Source organism: Hyperolius riggenbachi, chromosome 9, assembly GCF_040937935.1.
Source record: "Hyperolius riggenbachi isolate aHypRig1 chromosome 9, aHypRig1.pri, whole genome shotgun sequence".
NCBI lineage: Eukaryota > Metazoa > Chordata > Amphibia > Anura > Hyperoliidae > Hyperolius > Hyperolius riggenbachi.
In genome coordinates, this window is record NC_090654.1 from 279,326,783 (window position 1) to 279,351,804 (window position 25,022).

General features: G+C 45.6%; 1 protein-coding gene across 1 annotated transcript in view; it reads right to left on the reverse strand.

Moving 5' to 3' along the window:
* FAM181A (family with sequence similarity 181 member A) overlaps positions 1 to 22,346 on the reverse strand; it is a 43,707-nt gene extending 21,361 nt beyond the window's left edge. Inside the window, exon 1 of the mRNA XM_068252320.1 lies at positions 22,292 to 22,346. The gene's annotated coding sequence lies outside the window, so the exon portion shown is untranslated. The remainder of the gene's footprint in view (positions 1 to 22,291) is intronic.
* Between the last annotated feature and the right edge of the window lie 2,676 nt (positions 22,347 to 25,022).

The window sequence follows — 25,022 nt, forward strand, 5'->3', positions numbered from 1 at the left end:
GTGAACGTGCCCTTATTGCCTATTGGGATGCTCATTGACATGCTAGGAATTCATAGATGCAAATCTTATGCTAACTTTAGGATGTTTGAAACTGGACTAGTTAAGTGCAGTAGTCTGATCAGAGAGGCATCTATTGCCTGCCCACACACTGCGGACAGATCACCAATAGATACCAGGATGAAATCTAATCAAAATCATCCTAGCGCTGCAGCCACCTGCTGCTCCCCCCTCCTTGTAATGAGACCCCCCCCCCCCTCCCTGTGAAGGAGGTGGTTTCGGCACACGGCATCGGACACGCAACACCTGAGTTGGGTGTCGCCATAGCAATAGTGTTTTCTGCAAGCCTGTCCACCGAAATTGTCCCCTCTTGCCGCTAATCGGGCGCCAAAATATACCTTCATAGCCACATATCGCGACTTTGCAGAAGAGGGCGGGGTAAGTCTTTAGGAGGGAGATTTAGGGTTAGGCACCACCAGAGGGGTTAGGGTTAGGCACCACCAGGGGGGGGTCTTAAGGTTAGGCATCACTGGCGGGGGCTTAGGGTTAGGCACCACCAGGGAGTGGGGGGCTTAGGTTTAGGCATCACCAGGTGGGTCTTAGGGTTAGGCAGTGGAGGGGTTAGGGTTAGGCACCACCGGGGGGGGGGGTGTCTTAGGGTTAGGCACCACCATGGAAGGGTTCTTTGTGAGAGTAGGGTTAGGTTAAGCAATAGTAAAATATCAGTAATTATTACCAATATTTTACAAACATCAAAATCCAGTAGTAGTAGACTATCGCTAATTTTAGCAATAACTAGCTGTTGCCCGGGTATGTATTTGGCTGGTGTTGGCTCCGTCCACTTTTCCTAACCCTAACACACAATTACTTAATGACCAAGTTTGTGAGCTTTTGGGGTCCTGGCATCAAAATTGTGCTAATGGAAGCAGTTTACACAGCAAAGAAATCTGGCTGTTTTTGGCTCCGCCCCTTTACTAAATTTGAACCCCAAACACCTAACGACCTACTGTAGCAGGTTTGAGGCCTCTGCTATAAACATTGTGAGTGTGGGAATGGCTGCAGTTTCAATATTCTCCTTGAAAATCAATAGATGAATTTTGATTGGCTCTTGTAGGCTCCACCTACTTTTCCGAATATTAATCCTAGCCAACCAGTGACCAACTGTGTGAAGTTTGAGAACCCTGCCATTAACAGTGTAAGAAAAGCTGCAGTTGACATTTTCCCATGTAAAAAGTTAGTTGTTTTTGGCTCCGCCCACTATTTCTAATCTTGACATACAGTCACTTAATGACCAACTTTATGAGATTTGGGGTCCTTGGCATCAATAAGTTGCATTTTACCATTGAAATTAAGCAAATCTTCAGAATTTAAACCCCAGTCTCCCAGTGACTGACTGTAGCAGATTTTAGGCCTCTGCCATTAAGAGTGCATGAATGGCAGCAATGTAAATATTCCCCTTGAAAATCAAAAGGTGAATTTTGATTGGCTGCTGTAGGCTCCACCCACTTTTCTGAATATTAGTCCCAGTCACCCAGTGGCCCACTGTGTCATGTTTGAGAAACCTGACAATAACAGAATGGCTGAAATCAATCTAACAAATCTGATTGGCTGTTTGTGGCTCCACCCCTTTAGTGAATTTGGACCCCAGTCACCCAATGACTGACTGTATCAGGTTTGAGGCCTCTGCCATGTGACAGTGTAAGAATGGTAGCAATGTGAATATTCCCCTTGAAAATCAATAAGTAAATTTTTGATTGGCTATTGTAGGCTTCACCCACATTTCTGAATATTCATCCCAGTCACCCAGTGGCCATTTGTGTAAAGTTTGGGAACCCTGCCATGTTAAAAATGCAGTTGTTGCCACCGCCCACTTTTTCAAACCTTGACATACAGTCACTTAATTATCAAGTTTATCACCTTTGGGGTCCTTGGTATCAATGCTTTGTATATTACCATTGAAAAATAAACAAATTTGGCTGTTTGTGGCTCCGCCCCTTTCTGAATTTGGACCCTAGTCACCCAGTGACCAACTGTACCAGGTTTGAGGCATCAGCTTTTAACAGTATAAGAGAATGGTAGCAGATGAAATATTCTCTTTGAAAATCAAAAGGTGAATTTTTATTGGCTGTTGTAGGCTCCACCCACCTTCCAAAATCCTAACCTCAGTCACCCAATGACCAACTGTGCAAAGTTTGAGAACTCTGCCATTAACGGTGTAAGAATGGCTGCAGTTTATATTTTCCCAGTAAAAGTTGTTTTGGCTCCGCCCACTTTTTGTAACCTTGACACACAGTCACTCAATTACTAAGTTTGTGAGCTTTCAGGTTCCTGGCATAAAAAATGTGTGAATGGAAGCAGTTTATCCACCAAGGAAATCTGATTGGCTTTATGTGGCCACGCCCCTTTATTGATTTTGGACCCCAGTCACCCAATGACTGACTGTAGCAAGTTTGAAGCCTCTGCCATTAAAATAGCAGCAGTTTAAATATTCCTCTTGAAAATCGATAGGTGAATTTTGGATTGGCTGTTGTAGGCTCCACCCATTTTCTTGAATCTTAATCGCATTCACCCAGTGACCAAGTGTGCCCAGTTTGAGACCCCTGCGATTAACAGTCTAAGAATGGCTGCAGTTTACATTTTCCCATTTAAAATGAACGGCTGAAATTTGATTGGCTGTTTTATGCTCCGCCCACTTTTCCTGGATTTGTAACCTCGGTCACCAAGTGACCAACTGTGCCAAGTGTGGGGACTCTGGCTTGATTACTGTGAGAATGGCAGCCTTTTACATTTTTTCCATTGACTTGAATGGGTGAAATCTGATTAGCTGTTTGTAGCTCCGCCCAGGTGTGCAGGGGGGCCGCGAGACCCCCAGAACATATCATCCCAGGTAGTAAGGGATCTGTATATCAAGTTTCGTTCAAATCCGTTTTCGCGTGATCGCGGCGCACACACACGATACAAGTACGAGGGGGTCATAGGAAAGGAACACACGATCATGTAGAATTCACTAGAGAAGGGGGGACCCCGCCAAAGGCTTACAATCTAAGGGGGGGGGAGGGCGATGGACACACTAGGTAAAGTAGGGGGATGGACATACTAGGTAGGGTACAGTACATTTCCTCTTATTTTTTTAAGTTGTATAATGATACTAAATGTTGACAATATGGAAATTTTCCCTAACTGAAGCCGTATAATGTACTGGCAGTGTGATTACAGAGGGCATATTTATAACCATAACACCAGGGTCACTAGATTTCGGACTGCAATCAAGGAGTAAAGAGTTTACAGGAGGATATATTGGATGGAGCACGGGCCTCTAATCTGTGCAAGTATAAACACACTGGACACAAATAGATCAAATCATCATATGTGTCCCAGAGACCGGACGTTCACATGACACGAGTGCCAGAGAGGATTCTGGGTCTTCTAACAAGGATAAAACAGAAAACATGAATCAAAAAGGAAAATTAGAATTGCTATAAACAAATCTGTGCTGGTGCTGCTCTACAATGCTGATTGAAGGACCACTATCGCGAAAAAAGTAGTCAGTTAACATCTGGCAGAACTGACAGGTTTTGGGCCAGTCCATCTCCTCATGGGGGATTCTCAGGGTATTCTTTATTTTCAAAATCATTTCCTGAAGGGCAGTTGAACTACCAAAATAGTAAGATACCAGCCAGCCTCCCCACTACATTGCACACTATTTTGTCAGTTATGCTGGGCATACACGGCCCGTTTTTGCCACTCGATTCTCCCGTTTGATCCTTTCGCTGCTCGATTCTGCAGTCGATTTCCTTATCTTCCGCTCATTTTTCCTATCTTTTTCCATTCACTGTTATCACAAATCGAGCGGCGAAACGATCGGGCGGGAGATCGGACATGTCGGAAATGATCTGTCGAGCCATCTATCTGGCTCAAAAACGACCCTTGTATTCCCAGCCAGCATTAGATTTAGCAATTGCAGTTCAGGAAATGCTTTTGAAAACAAAAAAAACCCTGAGAATCCCCCATGAGGAGATGGACTAGTCCAAATCCTGTCGGTTCTGTCAGGTTTTAATGACTCACTTTTTTCACAAGTTCATACACCTCCTTGTAGAACAGCATGCAATTTCCTGCATGTACAATTCTGCATTTGCGACTTTTCAGTCCTTTTTTGCATGAAGATTTTTGCATGTTTTTGCGATGCTTATATGCGTTTGCATGCAAAAGTCTGCGTTGCAATATTTCCGCCCCGAGGCGGTACATTTAAACAGAGGTGTCAGCGCTGGAATGAGGAAAGCAATAGAGGACATGGAAGGCTCTATAGGATGCAGAGCCTTCCATGTCCATAGTTAAGTATCTTTAAAAAAAAAAATGTCACTTCACGTTTACTTTAAATATGGAGGGTGCAGGCTTTAGAAGTATTGAAATATGGGGTGATGGTGGGCGGTGCATGCTGTACAGCAGCAGAGAAGGGAATATAAGGTTATCTTGCATTTCATATCTTTTTTAATGTGTGCTGCATTAATATATTTGATTTCCTGCATTTCTTTATGTGGTGTAACGTTTCCTGCTTTTCCTATATGTAGCATAATGTTTTCTGCATTTTCTATATGAAGCGTAATGTTTCCTGCATTTCCTATATATGTGGCATAGCATTTTCTGCGTTTTCTTAATGCGGTGTAATGTTTCTTGCTTTTCCTATATGTGGCGTAATGTTTCCTGCATTTCCTTTATAGGGTGTAATGTTTCTTGCTTTTCCTATATGTGGCATAACATTTCCTGCGTTTCCTTTATATGGTGTAATGTTTCTTGCTTTTCCTATATGTGGCGTAATGTTTCCTGCATTTCCTATACATGTGGCATAACATTTCCTGCATTTCCTTTATGTGGTGTAAACGTTACACCGTGTAACGTTTCTTGCATTTTCTATATGTGTATCTATATAGCGTATTCATGCAATGGGGAAGTGTACCTTGTTGTCACCAGCAGATGGCGGAAAAGTTCCATCACAGAGTTCTGCAGGCAGCAGGAGATGTAGTCTATCAAGGACATAAATAAGACAGTGTTTATCTACCCTGGCATCTTCAATACGCACCTTGGTACACTGATGCCTTGCAGAGAACATTCCAAGTCTGTTTTTCCCAATGCAGGTCAGTAAATCACTAAATTGTTATTGGATAAAGTAGAATATTGGTCCGTTTTTTTTGTTATCTGAACTGTAATGCAGCTTCCAGTCCTAATTATAGTTTAAAGGGGGCAGAAAAGATGCAGGTTTAAAAGTAATTCAAAGTTTGCAGAAAGGCTTCATAAGCGTAGCTTGCCTGATATCCTGTTACCAAACTAAAGCCTGGTATACACGTTCAATTATGATTGGCCAATCACTTACTAAGTTTACCACCTCCATGTAATATAAGCTCTAGTAGTTAGGCTGGTTTCCCAGTGGGACGTTACAGGCGCACGTTACAGCAGCCAGTAACGCAGCCTAACTCACAGCACTGTAAAATCAATGTGCTGTTCACAGTGCACACGTTGCGTTAGGGTATAACGCTGCACGTTAAATGAAAGTGCAGCATGCTGTACGTTATACCCCTATAGAGCTGCGTTAGATTGTTTGCACATGCTCAGTGACTAGCCACATGGCTAATTAATATTCACTGCACTGTGGTGACTCTTGGTGGGACTGGTAGTGTTGTCCGAATCATGAACGAATCGTTCATTTGATCCGGATCTTTTTTGTGAGTCGAATCATCCGGATTATCACAATGAAAGATTCGGTTCACAGTGGATGTCTGGAAGAAACAGGAACGTACAGAATGTACAGTGCAGGAAAAGTCCTGTCCTGCTAGTCATTTCACCCAGTCTGCTTCCCTAGTAAAATGATTCAAATGATTCGGTTCAAAGATTCGTCTCTTTTCAATGATCCGATTCGAATGATCCAAATCCTTAAAAAGATCCGGACTTCCTATCACTAACCTGGAGCGGCTGCTTTGAGAGCCGCATAACGCGGCTTAATCTGATGTCCAACTTCAACACCACCAGGCGTTATGCGACTATAACGTCCCCTAAAATGCAACGTCTTGGTGGGAAAGAGGCCTTAATCTACACAATCTGTTCGTAGTATTCAAAGTCTGATGACCTCAGGCCCAGATTTACATCTCAGGAGCCTATAGGCACCGATGTCCTGGCACCCTAGACTCCGCCCTCCATGAACCTACAAACTTCCACCAAATTGCTCCACAAGTGTGCTGGCTGTCCCCGCTGTCACTTCTCCCTTACCCCCCTTGACCATCATAGGTAGCTACAGGTGCCCCCAGTATTAGGTAGCCAGAAGGGTTTTTACAAGTCTTTGGTCTTGAGAAAGTCAGGGTAACTGATGAAAAGCGTTGACCTAGTTTTTCCCACCCAGGCCACCGTAGCAGCGGCGTTAGCGGTTTGAGATTGCCACGGAGCTGGCTGCTGTGATCCCCGAACAGCGCATGCAGGAGACGCTAACCACAGAGGGCGGCAGACGCAATCCAGGAGCTTCTACTAAGCGGGTACGCCCGCGCTCTAAGAGGCAGAAGCAAAGCCACTGCGAGCCAGAGTACCTCAAACTAATACAGTGTCAGCATGGCGCACAAGGTGGTAATTTACCTCACTGCTCGGTAATTTGAGCTTTTCATGCGGTAGCAGCTTTTATGAATTGACATGCTAAGTGCTCGGTAAAGTCAGCCGTTTTCAGCATTACCGTATGCAGGAATGCTTTATAAATGATAGCCTATGAGCGTTTTGAGCTTCTTTTTTTTTTTTTTTTTATATAAATCAATGTTTCTAAAATAGCTGTAAAAGCTCTTGTGTAATGTGAAATCCAATGTGAGTGTTCTCTTGTGAGCGATGAGCTTTCCTTCCAATCGCAAACGCAGGTCCTGCACAATATTCTGGGTGTTTGCGCTTCAATGCAAGATATAGGGAAAATCGCTTTAAAAGCGATTGGAACAGAGATTTTGTGTGCGTTTTCAGGGAAATTTGCTTTAAAAGACATTCAGTTCCGGGTGAAAGAAAGCATTACCTGATTGGCTGCACACACAAAAACGCAAATTGCAAAACAAATACGCTTATAAAATTGCTTGCAAAAATGCAAATTGCACAAAAACTGCCGGTAATCGCGTTATAAAATCGTTCACAAAAGCAATTGTGATTGGACTTGCCATTTGTAGTGTGAACTAGGCCTAAATGGTATTTACTACTACTAAGGTATTTCTTGAGTCTTGCTACTGCGCCTGCGCTGGAGCCCTGAAGGTAATTTAGGTAAATACTGCCACATCAGTGCAGTGCTTTTTTTGGGGGGGGCTTTTTTTCAATTGAGATAGGAAATGTTTGGGAAGTGCAGCTAAGTACTGGTGTTTACATTTGACTTCTTACTTCTTTGTTTACAGTTATCCAATTCCCTTCATACTTTTCTGACGCAATTCTGACGGCAGACTAAGCTATGAGGGGAGGGGGTATTCCCTCACAATGCATCTGTTAACTCTGTGTGTGTGTGTGTGTGTGTGTGTGTGTGTGTGTGTGTGTGTGAGAGAGAGAGAGAGAGAGAAAGCTCTGCCTGTCTCTGATTGAGGTCTCTGCAGAGAGCAGAGGAAATGTATCTTATGTGCAACATAAACATTTGTAATTGTGTGTGTGTAAAACCTGACAGGCTTTTCATATAACTCTGCTTCAATATTACACTATTCTTAGCATGTCAGACTGCCGAGATTCACCTCTGCAAGTCAGACATTCCAAACGTAGCGAAAATCTACACACAATGAATTGCAGCTTTTCCCTCTGATATTTAACATGAAAAGTAGGAAAATGTTTACACAGCTACTTAGACATTATTTGTACATTGTCATTTTAGAACACTTGGTTTGATAGCGATCCTTTAAAGCAGATCCGAGATGAAAAACTAACTATAACAAGTAACTTGTCAATATATCTTATCTAAAGTTTAGATAGTTTACACAGCAAATCTAGCTGCAAACAGCTTCAAAAGTATATGATTACTTCTTCCTTTGATACAATGAGAGCAGCCATATTCTGCTTGTAAACATTACACACAGGCAAGCTGCTCTGCATCTCCACCCCTCAGCCTGGGAAAACTTCTCTCCCCTCTCCTCCTCCCTCCTCCCCTCTGCCTCTAAAATCTCTGGATAGTAACCTCCTCCCCCTCGTGCCCAGACTGAGCTCCCATAAGCCCTTGCTACATGGGTCTCAGAGTGCCTAGGCGCTGGAGGAGCTGTGGGTGAGGCTTGTTTAGTTTATAGGGAATTAGGGTATTAAAACAAAAAAAAAGTATTTGGCCTAAAGAATTCCCTATAAACTATATGTAAGGAACACAATTATGCAATGAGTAAAAGTTTATCTCGGATCCACTTTAAGGCCTCTTACAGAGTTCGCCGCCTGTCAGCTGCTCGTCTGAGAGAGGCCTTACCTTAAGAAAGTGGGATTTGGCCCTTTAATATACTATAATTGAGTTTTCAGACTGCAGGTTCTCTGAGATGAAAAGGCGACAGCGTCAGCACATTTTACCGCCGTTCGGACGCACCTTCGAAACGAGTAAAGCGGAAAAAAAATAACACTGGTGAAACAGACATTCCTTGGCAGACGGGGGACAACTACAAGATTTATTTCAGAAGGGATCTGCGTCCTCGTTCAACCAAACAGCGGCGAGTAGAAGCCAATTACCAGCTTTGCCGGCTGCGCTTGTTTGTAATCTGTCAGGCAACCGTCAGCCGCACTTGGTGTTTTGTGAAAACACGTCTGAAATTCTGACAAGCGTTTGCTAAAGCAATTAGAGCGTGTTGCTCCTTTCGGCGGCGAGGATGGAGAAATTTGTGTGTTTAGCTCAGCTGGAAGGCTGCCAAACTGATGAGGCGGCTTCATACGCTTCATTCTACCCGAAATCTGCATCAGATCGCAGCCGCCGTCTGGGAGGGGTCTGCTGCATCTCGCGGGGGTCAATGGAAGCAGGCCTGGCTTCATCGGAGTACCAGGAAGATGGGCAAAGGTTAAGTAAGGGCTGGTGCACACCAGAGCGGCTCGTTTTCCCCCCAAACGCAAACTCGGGTCCTGCAGCATTTTTGCAGATTTCTGACCTCAATGTTAAGTATAGGAAAGTGGAAAACTGCTCTGAGAAATGCTAGATCAGAGCGGTTTTCCAAGTGTTTTTGTTAGAGTAGCTGTTCAGTTACAGCTTTACTGTTACAAAATATAAAATCTGCTACACAAAAATGCTCCAAAAAACGCTATGCATGTTTAGAAAATCTCTCTATACATGCCTAGAATCGCTCTGAAAAACCGCTTCAAAAACCGCTGGCGTTTTATGGATCTGCTAGCGGTTTTTGGTGTGCAACAGCCCTTACAGAGTGAACAGTATGGCCTAGTGCACACCGGAGCGTTTCCGCTGCGGTTTGCGATCTGCTTGCGGGTGCGGATCCGCTAGGGTAATGTATTTCAATGGACTGGTGCACACCAGAGCGGGAGGCGTTTTGCAGAAACGCATACTCCGGGCTGTTGCAGATTTTGGATTGCGGATGCGTTTCTGCCTCAATGTTAAGGATAGGAAAACCGCAAACCGCTCTGAAAAACGGCACTTCAGAGCGGTTTGCCAGGCGTTTTTTGTTACAGTAGCTGTTCAGTAACAGCTTTACTGTAACAATACATGAAATCTACTACACCAAAACCGCTACACAAAACCGCAAAACGCTAGCTGAAACGCTGCAGAAAAATAAGAAAAAGCGTTTCAAAATCTGCTAGCATTTTGCGGATCTGCTAGCGGTTTTTGGTGTGCACTAGGCCTATAAGCTTCCAATGTGTTTTTCAGACTGTAGGGCAAATTTATCAACAGGCATTAAAAACGGGCGGGAGGCACACCTGCGGATTTTGGGCCGCAATGCAATATGGCAGTGCCAATTATGTAATTCTGGTGACTGTTGTTATTAGCAATAGCCGACCTTGGGGGTTGCTTTTAGTGCTGGAGTTTCCAAAACAAGGAGCGCTGGAGGGGGATCAATGGTAGCGGTAGGTAGAGGGAGGTTAGTGTGAGCCGGGGAGGGTTAGAGGTAGGCATAGGTAGCGGAGGGTTATGTGTATCATAGAAGGGGATGGTATAGCATTAGATAAAAGTATTATATAGATAGGCTATCCATCTTAGCAGGTGTATGGCCGCTGGTCAAGTACAGTAGAATGAGAGGTGTATTGCAATGAAGCAGGCAATATGGGTGCCCACTAGTGTTGGAAGTTTTGGCGTCGGCATAGGCGCCCATTGAAATATCGCTATTGAGAGGTAATATTGACGTCAGGTAGGTAGTTTGTGCGGGCGAGGGTGGGGGGGAGGTGTATTCAAGGCGTCAGGTAGGTAGTGTGTGCAGGGGGCGGGGGTTCTAGGGTTAGGCACTAGTTAGGAATTTTGCGTGGGGTTAGAGTTAGGCACCAAGTAGGTAGTTTGTGTGGTGCGCGGGGGTTCTGTGTCATGCAGGAAGTTTGTTTGTGCGGAGGGACGGGTTAGGGTTAGGCGTCGGGGCGGGGGGTGTTCTGTGTGAGAGTAGGTTTAGCCATAGTAAAATATCGGTATTTAATACTGATATTTTACTATTGGGATTACTGGGCACCCACATTTCCATGTGCCTTTTTTCGTATGGGCACCACTGGCACCTAAAAGTAAACCAGGGAGTGTGGCCAGAGACATGCTAAAAGCCATCGTCATCTACTTCCCCTTGTTGTCAGTTTTGTCTCCATCTCCTCGCTCTCAGTGATGCACTGCTGTCTCCAGAGCCTCAAAACATGTGGTCGGTAGTGACCTACTGGTCACATCACTGGGGAAATGGGAATATTTTGCCCTGCATTCAGTATCAGAAATGGATAGAAACGGAGAAAAAGGTTTTCACAGAATGCCAGTGTTCCGTAGAATCCTTGTGCACAATCCCAAAGGTTCCCGGTTATAGCACCAGAGGTACTGCCCCTGACTGAGAAGCATGAGGTCATAAGTTTGACTCCCGGGGGAACTACCTAGCATCACATAATCATTATGCAGGGTATGGGAACTACCTAGCATCACATGACCGTCATGCAGGGTATGGGAACTTCCCAGCATCACATGACCATCATGCAGGGTATGGGAACTACCTACCATCACATGACCATTATGCAGGGTATGTGAACTGCCCAGCATCACATGACCATCATGTAGGGTATGTGAACTGCCCAGCATCACATAACCATCATGCAGGGTATGGGAACTACCTAGCATCACATGACCATCATGCAGGGTATGGGAACTACCTAGCATCACATGACCATCATGCAGGGTATGGGAACTACCCAGCATCACATGACAATCATGCAGGGTATGGGAACTACCTAGCATCACATGACCATCCTGCAGGGTATGGGAACTACCTAGCATCACATGACCATCATGCAGGGTATGGGAACTGCCTAGCATCACATGACCATCATGTAGGGATGGGAACTACCTAGCATCACATGACCATCCTGCAGGGTATGGGAACTACCTAGCATCACATGACCATCATGCAGGGTATGGGAACTACCTAGCATCACATGACCATCATGCAGGGTATGGAAACTGCCTAGCATCACATGACCATCATGTAGGGATGGGAACTACCTAGCATCACATGACCATCCTGCAGGGTATGGGAACTGCCTAGCATCACATGACCATCATGTAGGGATGGGAACTACCTAGCATCACATGACCATCCTGCAGGGTATGGGAACTACCCAGCATCACATGACCATCATGTAGGGTATGGGAACTACCTAGCATCACATGACCATCATGCAGGGTATGGGAACTACCCAGCATCACATGACCATCATGCAGGGTATGGGAACTACCTAGCATCACATGACCATCATACAGGGTATGGGAACTGCCTAGCATCACATGACCATCATGTAGGGATGGGAACTACCTAGCATCACATGACCATCATGCAGGGTATGGGAACTACCTAGCATCACATGACCATCATGCAGGGTATGGGAACTACCTAGCATCACATGACCATCATGCAGGGTATGGGAACTACCTAGCATCACATGACCATCCTGCAGGGTATGGGAACTACCTAGCATCACATGACCATCCTGCAGGGTATGGGAACTGCCTAGCATCACATGACCATCATGTAGGGATGGGAACTACCTAGCATCACATGACCATCCTGCAGGGTATGGGAACTACCTAGCATCACATGACCATCCTGCAGGGTATGGGAACTACCTAGCATCACATGACCATCCTGCAGGGTATGGGAACTACCTAGCATCACATGACCATCCTGCAGGGTATGGGAACTACCTAGCATCACATGACCATCCTGCAGGGTATGGGAACTACCTAGCATCACATGACCATTATGTAGGGTATGAGAACAGATGAGATGCGGCAGGAAGATTCAGAAGAGCTGCAGCTGGTTCTAGGAAGCAAGTATGAGGACATGTAACAATTTACACAGAGCTGGGGAGGTAAACAAGGACTCTCCCAGTTAGCTGATCAGGCATACAGCAGACTCTATGGCTCCAGCAGTGTCTCTCATCATGTAACCTGCATTACATGATATGTGCTGGTGGGCCGCATGATGTGAGTCGGGCCCCCCTCCCCGCCGCTGTATCTGCTCGCTGCTCCTCCCTCCTGCGCTGCTCCCCCCTCCTGCCCCTAAAAACGCCCCTGGTTGGGCCCCAGAGCCGCCACCCCCAGCCTTCTCCTGCCATGGGGTCCCCTGCGGCTGCATCCATTGCGGGGCGATTGTTATGCCCCTTTATGCATGAATGATTTAGATGTTATTATATTATTATTATTTTTAGTAACTGTGGAGGGAAACTTTGATATCACGTTCATTACTTGTGGAGACGGGCTGAGGCTCTCCAGACCCCGCTTCTCATGTGTGATTAGAGCCATTAGCGAGATAATGCTATTTGTGAAGCGTTTAGCCGCTGCCGGGCGAGGCGGAGGGTCCCGCTCATCACACTAATTAGCAGCGGGGAAACTAAGCAGAGGCAGGGATAATTCAGCGTGAAGAAAGCGGGCTGGGAAGTGTCAGGAAGTGGAAAGATATACCATCTCTCCCCGACTAATGACAGGCTGGTTACGTTATTAATACGCAGATAATTCGATTATCGCTCTCGTTTAATGGCAACAGACGCAGTCTGCTGCTCAGATAGGGTTCTGGGAAGGCAAAGCAACGCTTAATGAACTCCCATCTCTCGATCGACCGTTCCTGCGACTGCGCGGAGGGCGCCCATGCATGTTATCAGTGCTGTGGGCTGGTGGGTGATGCTGGGATATGTAGTTCCTCAGCCGCTGGCATTGCCATGCCAAGGCCTAATCAATGATGGACGGAGAAGTCTTATACAGTGAAATTGTTGCCCCATTGTACCCATGGCCGGATTTCAGGGAAGGCTAAAAAAGGCCATGGCCTAGGGCGCCAGGAAAGTAAAGGGCGGACTGTAGACAGCAGGGTGGCAGTAGCTGTTAGCCTGCCGAACATTTGCCCTGCTACACAGAGTTTGCACATAGCTGTGGGCATCTACAAACAGCCGCATCTGGCACTCAGGAGATGAAGGGGCAGCGAACAGGAACTCACAGTGATCTCTGAGCTGCCTGTCACTCACCAAATGTGCCGCTCGCCAAGAAGGTTACAATCTAACCCCTGCCCTCACTAACTGTCCTCAGAGGAGACTACAATCTAATCCCTGCTGTGTTGGGGGAGGGTTATGATGCTGTCAGCAGGGCCGGGCCGAGGCAGAGGCAAGAGAGGCTCCAGCCTCCGGGGCACAGTGTAGGAGGGGGCGCACAACTCACTCAGCTAGCATTCCCCTATTGTGTTTGAAGCAGAGAGAAATAAGAAAAGGGGGATACATGGCAGTGACTGCAAGCCAGATAACTAGAGATTAAGGTGTTGGGGGCCGTGGGACGCCTCTTAGTCTAATAGCAATCAGTGTGTGATGGCTGGGGTGGGAGGGATGGAGGGGCGCACTTTGGTGTCTCAGCCTTGGGTGCTGGAGGACCTTGTCCCGGCTCTGGCTGTCAGTCTGGGGGTGGCTGGTGAGTGATAGTGGGCCTTGGGTGGTAATAAGTACAAATCCGGATCTGATTGCCTGATTGGGCCAACCAACATCAGATTGGAATAGGCTGCTTTGTTGAAAGGAATGGGGGTAATAACGAAGGGAGGTTATCTGAATAACTGATTGTGACAGCTGCATTGATTCGCAATATACAGCCCTCTCCCTTACTAGTGATGTTCGCAATTGACAATTTCAACTTCCAGTTACTTCAACCAAATTTTTTATAATTTCGGTCACACTAGTAATTTCAAATACAAGTGGAATGGATTACTGTTTTGATTCCGATTTCGAGTTGTAATTTTTAGTATTACGCAAAATTACGACCATAATTTTTTACTTGCATTGTATGAAAACTACTCTCATATATCAGTCATACTGTCATACATACTGTACATATTTTCATACTAACATAACATGTTTATTAAAAAAAATTGTTCAGTGTGTGGGAAATTATAAAAAATGATGTGGGGTCCCTTCTACCAAGCCTCTGCCAATTAACCATGAACACTTACCTTTAATTAATGTTTCCCACGCCAATATCCTCGGAAATTATACTAAGCCAATATCCTCTCGACGAGACCTTGATTAAAGATCTCCGCGCAACCGCCGCCACACACGCCACTCCCCCACGCATTCAGGGCCGGGCCAAGGCAGAGGCGAGAGAGACTCCAGCCTCAGGGCGCACAACTCACTCAGCTATCATTCCCCTATTGTGGTTAAAGCAGAGAAAAAATGGGGACACATGGCTGTGACTGCAAGCCAGATAACTAGACATTAAGGTGTTGGGGGCCTTGGGGCACCTCTTAAGGTGGCCACACACCATACAATTTTTTAAATATCTGTTCAATTAAGAATTGCAATCAATTTTTCTGACTGATTGTATCATTTCAAAAATATAACCAATGTACCACACACCTATGTTCAATTTCTTCCTCAATTATGATAAAAATGATTGGAAACGCAGAGAAAATTGCTAGGGTGTGTATATTAATAAATTAACAATCCAACACACACCATACAATCTTTAGTAGAAATTGAAGAAAAATATCTGGCATTCCGGCTCGATTTAAATCGAAAAAAACGGGAAATCCGATCGAATGAAAAAAAGCTTTCGATTTTTTTGAGAGATACGATCGTTTTTATCGAATTACTGTAAAATCGGATCATTTTATTGTATCGTGTGTGGCCACCTTTAGTCTAATCAGTGTGGGACGGCTGTGGTGGGAGGGATGGAGGGGAGCACTTTGGTATCCCTGCCTCGGGTGCTGGAGTACCTTGTCCCGGGTAAGTATAGCTGAGATCTAACCATCCTATATAATAAAACTGCTGCGTCCCTGTGTCCTCTGTCCCTGTGTCCGTGCTTTTTGCATACTGCGCATGCACGACACGCGGACAGACTTGGGACGGCAGTGATCAGGTGCCTGGCGGTGGTGTGAGTGCAGCCATTGGAGGGAGAGAGGCAGTGCTGGTGGGCGCAGCCAAAGCCTACTGCCCATTTTTTAATGGGCGAGCTTATTTCTAATCTTTAAATATAACTCCAAGGTTCCCCAAGTCCTGAAAACTTTTTGCACTGTACTCTATACATAAGAAGCCATTGCTATGGTCTAATATGATCCAGGCAGGGAATTTAGATTCTTGCTCCCGGTACGAAACATTTTTACAATCAATCCAGGCCACGTTTGTAAAAGAAATCAGAATAAGCATTTTATAGAAAACCACTTATGGAAATTGGGTCTGGATATGGCGTGCCGACTCTGAGCCTGCAGGTCACACAGCAGCACAATTGATTTAAACGCGTTTTATTTAAAATAAGCCGTTAACCATTCGAGTGAAAGAAGCAGACGCGGCGGAATCTCAGAAAAGGCGGTCGCACTTTTTTTTTATTATTACGATTTGACTTGTCGGGGTATAATTCAGGCCAGCTGCCAGCGCTGAATAGACTTTACAATATGGATGCACTTTGGCGGCTATAAATCGCAATCCTCTATAGGCGCTCCCATCTCCCCGATTTATTTGTCGTAAAGGGGGAGGGGGGGCCTCGAACCGGCCCCCTTCCCCGTCTTTCTCCATCGACTTGTTGACAAACGACCCTCAGCAGCTGCGCCGGCTGAATTGGTGCTTCGCGCCCGCGGTACCGGTGATTGATATGAGAATCCGGCCTCGCAGCTAATAAATACATGAGCCAATAATTAGGTGGAGTGTTGGCGGGGGAGGGGAGGGGGGTGTTAGGTTGGAAATTGAAATGGATCGTTCGAGGCGGACCATAAATCTCTCATTATATAGGAGGCTGGAAGCACCCAAGTGACTGAGGTCATTTATTAAACACAAAGGCGACAAGATACCTGTCTTGTTAAAGCAAACCTGTCACATTTAAAACAGAAAAAGTCACATGCTTATGGCGGTAGAGGAATCCTCCAGTGGATTCCCCCGTTTCAGTCTGCCTCGCTGTTTCAGTGCTGGGACCTTCTGAAGCTACCGTATGTAAATAAGCGAGTGCTTATTGCAGTGCACAGTGCAGCCGATCTCCATCAACAGGTCCTTGTCCAAGAGGCAGAGCTTTGGCCGTTCTCAGCACTGGAGTAGCAAGGAGGAGGGCACTCCTCTACTTAGGTAAGTACCAGGGGCGTGGCTAGGATCCTAAAAGATCAGGGGGACCTTTGGCCACACCTGTGGCGTGCATGAAAGAGCTCTAGGGCAATCCATGGGGGCCCCCCAGCAAAACTTTGGTGGGACCCCCAAATGTTCCCTTGCTTTCCTTTGGTGCCCTTTACAGCCTTGAGCTTGGACCAATCAGGGAATGTAGAGTCAACTCGGATGTATTTGGCCAATCAGAGAATGCAAAACATGACAAAAAAAAACCCCACTACTTGGAAATCGGAGAACGATCGTGAATCCTCTGAATCATTAATCGGCATTGGCAGAAATTGAAATTTCTGCAGAATCGGAAATCGGCGTTTCCGACCCTCCCTACCCCCCACAGCTCTGCCCCCCGAGATCGCAAGGGCTGCTGCCCTCTAGTTATGCCCCACTCTAGTGTCTGATTTATTCTCAGACACTAGGGGGAGAAGCCTGGTAGAGAAAATGTCTCCAGACTTTGGGGCCGCATGTAGTTAAAATTACGACGCACTTATGGCTGCCTGATGCAGCGTAGTTTTAACGCTGGCGACTCCTGAGCACGGGACACAATACCACTTCCCCCTCAGCACAGGTCTTTCCAGTTCCATGCATCAGTCGGGAAGGTAACAGGAAAAAAGGGGGCTGGCTAAGTGTGGACAAAAAGGTAGCCCAAATCAGAGAGAAAAGGCCGCCGATAAGGATAGGATAATATCCATTAGGATATTAAAGTTTTTCGCCAAAGGACCGGCACCACTCGATGTATTTAGAAGCTCTTTATAAATTTATTGGCATCAATATGATAGCAACGACAGACGCTCTTTCAGCCCCCATGGGCCTTTATCAAGTTGCACAGGATCATCAAATGACAATATCAAAACTGCACTTATATATATGTGCAGTTTTGATATTGTCATTTGATGATCCTGTGCAACTTGATAAAGGCCCATGGGGGCCGAAACAGCGTCTGTCGTTGCTATCATATTGATGCCAATAAATTTATAAAGGGCTTCTAAATACATCGAGTGGTGCCGGTCCTTTGGCGAGATTCTATGTTGTGACCCCTTGGTACTGGGGTGAGGACCTAGGCACACTTTCCTGCACTAAAGCCACTGTGAGTGCTCCTGGGCACTTGGAAGAGATTTTATTAACGTTTTTGAAATAAGTTATGGTTTTTAGAAGCTTGCAACATTATAGTTTTTGTCATATTATTTTGTTTGTATGTACAGATTTTAGGTTATCAAAGATATTATCGTTTCTATGTGTAAAAGGGTTAAAGGGAGGGGGGACACCAGGAGCCCAATAGTGTGATATTGTATAGATGATAATTAATAATGAGTAATATAACAATTTAATACTCACAAACCAGGGTTACCATTAGGCAACCACTGTGAAGGCAGGTGGGGAGATTAACCTGACCCCACTCAGGATTAAAAGTCGCTCTCTGTAGATGGGAAGAAGATGGGTACAACCCTCCACCAAGGGTGGACTTAGCAATATGTAGAAGCTTTCCAGAGGCACCAATAGAATAAAAGTCACTTAAACAAGCTTAAAACCGATGGGGCAGTGGTGGGCCTATCCCATCCATGCAGACAAAGCAAACAAAGGAAGGACTGTGGCATCAACAGTCAAACAACAATTTATTTATACTCCACTCCACAGTAAAAATAGGCAACGCGTTTCACGGGCTCAATCCCGCTTCATCAGGCCAATCAAAAAGGAGCATACAGCTTATCAGCATCAAAACCACACTGAGTGCCTCAGACTCTCACAGGTAATCCGAGAACCAATGTTATTCAGTTGGTTAGTGCACACTTGAATGTGTTTTCCCCATGCAGATAAAACCAGACAGCAGTGAAGCACTGCATGCTTTTTCTCTATCAATTACATTAGCTTCTGTGATAAAATGTGCATGTTCTCACACACAAAGACACACGTGGTGTGCAGAAAACACATATAGAAAACTAACACATAAGCGTGCTCCCAGCTTCAGCTTATTACACTCACTCTGTCCATCTCTGATGGAGCAGAACTGTCGTTGTAGACTCCTCCAGCATCACTACAATACACAGCACTAGGGGAGGGGTAGAGAGGTTGGGGGCTGGGCGCTGTACACAAGACCCTGCTGAACACTGAATAGGGACTTTTTGGGTACTAGAAGACGGTCTTCTAGTGCACCATTAAAATTATTCCTTTATGCTTCTGATTGTCTCAAATTTTCCTAAAGGGACACCTATAAAGTAGGACAACCTAACTTGTAATAATTGGATACTGTCATATAGAATATTATAGTGAAATCCTTAACCGGGCGCCTCCTATCTGACTGTACCCAAAAAGTCTAACACCCCTCCTGCCAGTAGGGGAGATTAGGCCGACTACGGTCGACCAATAAATCGTTTCTTGGAGCAGCGACCACCTAAGGATCCAAAGGCCGAGTGGGGACGGTATTTCCCCACCTGCGGACACAAGTGGTTGCCTTACTGCAACCCATGTTTGTGAGTATAATTATTGCATCTAATAGCTATATCCAGATCCAATAACCGTATTGCACCAGATTGGGCTCCCGGATCTCTCTCTGTTTTTTTCCTTCTACTATTCTACTGAATAGGGACTGTCTACAAAGCTTTTTCTGCAAAACTTTGAATGATTCCTTATCAGTGGCTGAGCAGATGCAGTCATTAGAACAATTGTGCAGAGATCAGAATGCCTTTTCTCTCCGTACCCTTAGTTGTCAGTCTCTCAGAACAGGCAAAAGAAATTTCTCCTCCCCTCCCCCCCCCCCCCTCATGGGGCCCTCTGCAGCTTCTGGGCCCTTCTGCTGATGCATCCCTTGCAGGGTTTATTGTAAAGCCCCTGGTTTTGCACGATATTAAACAAGATATAAAATATCTGTTTACAGTATAATCTTGTAAAGTTTAGCTGCCAAGAGGCAAGTTTTCCTAACAAAGCTATATTTAGGGTGATCTAAAAGGCCGACTCTAAGACTTGTGTGCAGCAGCAGAATAAATTCGCGTTACGCAATCTGCGTTCCCCAACGTATGGGAAAGGTGGTCGGGGTTACCTATTTTGGGCTCCAGATGTATATAATTGGAATTTCACATCAATATTTTATTGCGGTTGATAAAAATGGCTTCTAGTGATTTCTATTTTGGCTGCCTGACCTGTTTGTAAGCCTAACCTTTCCCAGAATAGCGGCAGCGTTTGGCGGTCTGCGTACCATTTACTCCCTCAGCCCCCCCGCTAGCGGGCCGAGGATTAACGCTGGCATGAGCTGGGAGATACTTACAGATCCTGCGTCCTGCCAGCCTGAAGTAATGTCTGCGTAATTCTCACTAAGTGGAGATTTCCGTGTTAAAGTCTGGGGAATTACCTTGTGTTTTGCCCTATTTCCTGAAATAACTCCTGACGACGAAAGACATTCCGAGTTCTTAAAGACATTCCCCTATACTGGGGGATCCTGCCTTGCTAAACTGACTGGGGGCACCTACAGTTGGCTACCTATTCTGGGGGCACCTATGCTTGGCTACCTATACTGGGGGCACCTAAGCGTCGCTATCTATACTGGGAGCACCTATGCCTGGCTAACCTATTTTGGGGGCACCTGTGCCTGGTTACCTATACTGGGGGTGCCTATGCCTGGTTAACTCTACTGGGGGCACCTAAGCCTGGCTAAGCTATACTGGGGGCACCTATGCCTAGTTACCTATACTGGGGGCACCTATGCCTGGCTAACCTATTTTGGGGGCACCTATGCCTGGTTACCTATACTGGGGGTGCCTATGCCTGGTTACCTATACTGGGGGCACCTATGCCTGGCTCCTCTATACAGGAAGCATCTATGCTTGGCTACCTCTACTGGGGGCACCTATGCCTGGCTAAACTATACTGGGGGCACCTATGCCTGTCTACCTACACTGAGGTCACCTATGTCTGGCTTACTTATACTGGTGCACCTATACCTTGCTACCTATACTGGGGCACCTATACCTGGCTACCTGTGCAGTGGGCAGCCATACCTGGATACCTATACGGGGTGCACCTATACATGGCTACCTATACTGGGGGCACCTATGCCTGGATACCTATACTGGAGGCACCTATACCTTGCTACCAATACTGAGGGCCCCTATTCTTGGATACCTGTACTGGGAAAAGCAGGGCTTTTTGGCACTTGCTGGACTGTTAATTACTTCTCCCTCTGAGTTGTGACAACTCGGAGAGATAATAGTATTCATTCTGCTCATCCTGCACCAAAAATCCCCACTGCCAAAAATTAATATACGCATACTGGGGGCACCTATACCTGGCTACTTATAATGAAGGGGCTAAATATTGCATCCCAAATAACGTTCTCATCATTTTAACACCCTTCCCCTGGATGCAAATATGCCTAGAAACTGCCCTGAGCCTATGGTGGAAACGCATGTGCTCCAGGCCCCAATCAGACCACAGTGGACCATTACAATGTCCGCTCCTGCTAGCTGTTGGTGGTCCAGCGCAAGTGGGGCCCCAGCTTTACAGAAAGTGTGAAATCCACTGCAATCTTACCACGATAATAATGCTACCAAGAGTCTCTAAAGCCTTGTTTTGTTGGAACGTTGAATGTTCGGAGGATAGCCCCTGTACTGTTTGATGCTGTGCAAGAAAAATTACAAGAATGTTCAATAAATGGCTCTGCTTAATGTTCTTGAAATAAACTGGCCGGCGTCCATTATTCACTTGAATACAACACACTCTGTTATCTCAGGTCCGGGGACCTTGCATTTTTTTCAGTGTATGGCTCAGAAGACAGTTGATCTAAGGAGGTCAGTCACTTTGTGACGTAAACTGAATGAGAACGAAGGCCTGAACGTCGGACATCCGCCACAGGACAGAAGGAAAACCTTATCGAAATAATAGAAGTTTTATGCTTTATGTGGCATGTAACAATTCAAAAGAAAATTGGACCTCTTGCCCTTAACAATGTTTATATGAAAACAGCTGCCAGCAGAATAGTTATCGCGCCCATTATCTATACAGTTGACGCGTTGCGCGCAGTAAGCCCTGCTTGATTGGCTGACCTTCACGTAACCCTTCTGCGGAGTGTATCGTTCCCAATAAACAGCCAAACAGACAGAGATTTATGTCAGCCGCGTACGAAGCTCGTGTTTATGCTCCCCCAGATCTTCTTCTATCTTCTTGGCCTTTTGTTCGCAGTTTTCCGCTCTCCGATGTTTACTATAAAGATGATAAGCTGGTGAAGTCCGAGTTCTCAGATTTAACCCCCTGTTAGGCTTTTAAATCAGTATCAGGATTTCTTCATAATGTTTCGCAAATGCTTAAGTTGTTTCTACCAAACACTCCAAATATCGCTGGTACCACCTGCAGCCGCCAACATACAATGTAAGCTCTTGTCGCGGGACAAAGGACAGGTGCACATAGCTGGCTACTGATTGGCTGCATGGATTGCCCAATTGCTGCCATAGTGCCATGATGCAACAGTGAAGTTTAGCCCTGTCATCACAAAACATAAAAGAGGCCCTGTAGTGACATATAGTACAATTCTAGTCAATTATTTAGGATACTACCCACTTTTATGGTAATTTACCTGGTTATAACATCAGAAACACCTCCTATATTTATATCTTAGTATGTAGTCCCGCACCCCCCCAGTGATAGTTAAAGAGGAACTCCAGTGAACATTTTTACTGTTGGCAGGTGATGTAGCTGCTGCATGGGTTTTGGCAGTTGGAAACACCTGTAAACAGCTATTTTCCACGATGCAGCAAGGTTCCCAGACAGGAAACTGCCAAGAGTATGTACTTTTCTTGTGGGAGGGGTTTCTTGTGGGAGGGGTTTTACCACAATATCAGCCATACAGAGCCCCCTGATGGTCTATTTGTGAAAAGGAATAGATTTCTCATGTAAAAGGAGGTATCAGCTACTGATTGGGATAAAGTTCAATTCTTGGTCGGAGTTTCTCTTTAAGCCTGGTACACACTTTCAACACCCCAACTGCTCAGCAAGCTCACAGTTCAGCCTCCCATCTGAAAGAGGCCTTAAAGCGAGATTGTCAGCCACAAAATCAAATTCCACTTACCCACTGCACTGTGTTCATTACATAGCCTGGAACCTCACCCTGCATTGCAAGCACTCCAATCTAATCAGAAATGTTTCTGCTGTAATAAATCTTATCTCAGTCATCCTGGCTCTATTATTTACATTGCCTGGGAGAAGGAAGCTTCTCAACACCCCTCCCACATTCCTGCTCCTCACTGATTGGCTGAAGGCAGTTCATTGAGCGGCTGAAATATGATCTGTGCTGTGCTCACATGTTTACAAAGCAAGCTAGCTATGACAGGGAAGTTTCTAAGAGAAAGTAAGGGAGGAAATGACATCAGGATTTCCTTGAGTCAGAGGGAATCAAGATGGAAAACGCCAGGAACAGAATTCTCTTTATTCTCTTTATTTATTATATAAAATTCACTGAAATCAAAGTGTGGACAGTGCAATACATATGTTATGTCAATAGAACAAGTATTTGTCTACTTTATCTATATGTGTTTTTTTCCTGGCATATGGCTGACACTGCTACTTTACAGGACAGCTGAAGTGAGAAGTATGTGGAAGCTGCCTGCCATATTTTTTTTCCTTTTAAATAATACCAGTTCCCTGGCAGCCCTTCTGATATATTTGATTGATGTATTTGATTGCAGTAGTGTCTGAATAACACCTGAAACAGGCATGCAGCCAATCTTGTCAGATCTGACAATAGTGTCAGCAACACCTGATCTGCTGCATGCTTGTTCGGGGCTATCGCTAACAGTATTAAGGCTCATACACACATCAGACCATAGTCTTTGGAAAATGAAAGATCACAGACCAATCTTACCACCCTTCATGTAGTAGGAGAGCCATACTCTACACAGTCTTTTCTATGGAGCTGCACTCCACATCAGAAAAAAATCTTTGCAAGATGCTGCACACAAACATGCTGTACAGACACAAAAGATCAGTATCTGCAAAAGATCTGTTCCTGCCAAAAATCCATTCCTGCAAATTGCAATGATAGCCTATGAGATCTGCAGATCATCATACACACATGATTTAACTGACATTCATCTGCAGATCAGATCCACCAGGATGGATTTTCAGATCTGCAGATGACTGCTTGATCTGCAGATGAATGTCAGTTAAATCATGTGTGTATGATGATCTGCAGATCTCATAGACTTTCATTGCAATTTGCAGGAATTGATTTTTGGCAGGAACAGATCTTTTGCAGATACTGATCTTTTGTGTCTGTACAGCATGTTTGTGTGCAGCATCTTGCAAAGATTTTTTTCTGATGTGGAGTTCAGCTCCATAGAAAAGACTGTGTAGAGTATGGCTCTCATACTACATGAAGGGTGGTAAGATTGGTCTGTGATCTTTCATTTTCCAAAGACTATGGTCTGATGTGTGTATAAGCCTTTAGAGGCAGAGGATCAGCAGGAGTGCCAAGCAACTGGTATTGCTTAAGGCTGGTTTCACAGTGGGACGTTACAGGCGCACGTTAGAGCAGCCTGTAACGCACCCCACCGCACAGCAATGAAAAATCAATGGGCTGTTCACAGTGCCCACGTTGCGTTACAGTGTAACGCAGCACGTCTACATAACGTACTGCATGCAGTACTTTACAGACTGTTTGCACATGCTCAGTGGGTTTTTTTTTTTTTCATTTTATGGGCGGAGAGGAGGCGGGGAGAGGCCGCTACGTAGCCAGGGACATGGCTACTTATTATTCACTGCACTTGCAGTGTTTACATCCTGGAGCGGCCGCGGATTGGCTGGCGGGACCACGTGATGCGGAGAGCTCCGCTCACGTGGTCTCCGCAGTGCCTCCGACAGAGCAGGCGCACCAAGAGCTGCTTGTAACACAGCTCTTGGTAGCGTCCTGCTCCAACACCACCAGGCGTTGCGTTAGGGGCACATTATGTGCCCTATAACGTCCCCTAAACGCAACGTCCTGGTGTGAAAGAGGCCTAAAAGGAAATTAATATGGCAGCCTCCATATTACTCTCACTTCAATGGTCCTTTAAAGAGACTCTGAAGCGAGAATAAATCTCGCTTCAGAGCTCATAGTTAGCAGGGGCATGTGTGCCCCTGCTAAACCGCCGCCATCGCACCTCTAAACGGGGGTCCCTTCACCCCCAAACCTACCCCCGCAAACCTTGGTCGTAGACTTGGTCGTAAATCTTCTTTTCCTGGAGGCAGGGCTAACGGCTGCAGCCCTGCCTCTAGTCGCGTCTATCAGACGCGCATCGCCGCCTCTCCCTCGCCCCTCTCAGTGAAGGAAG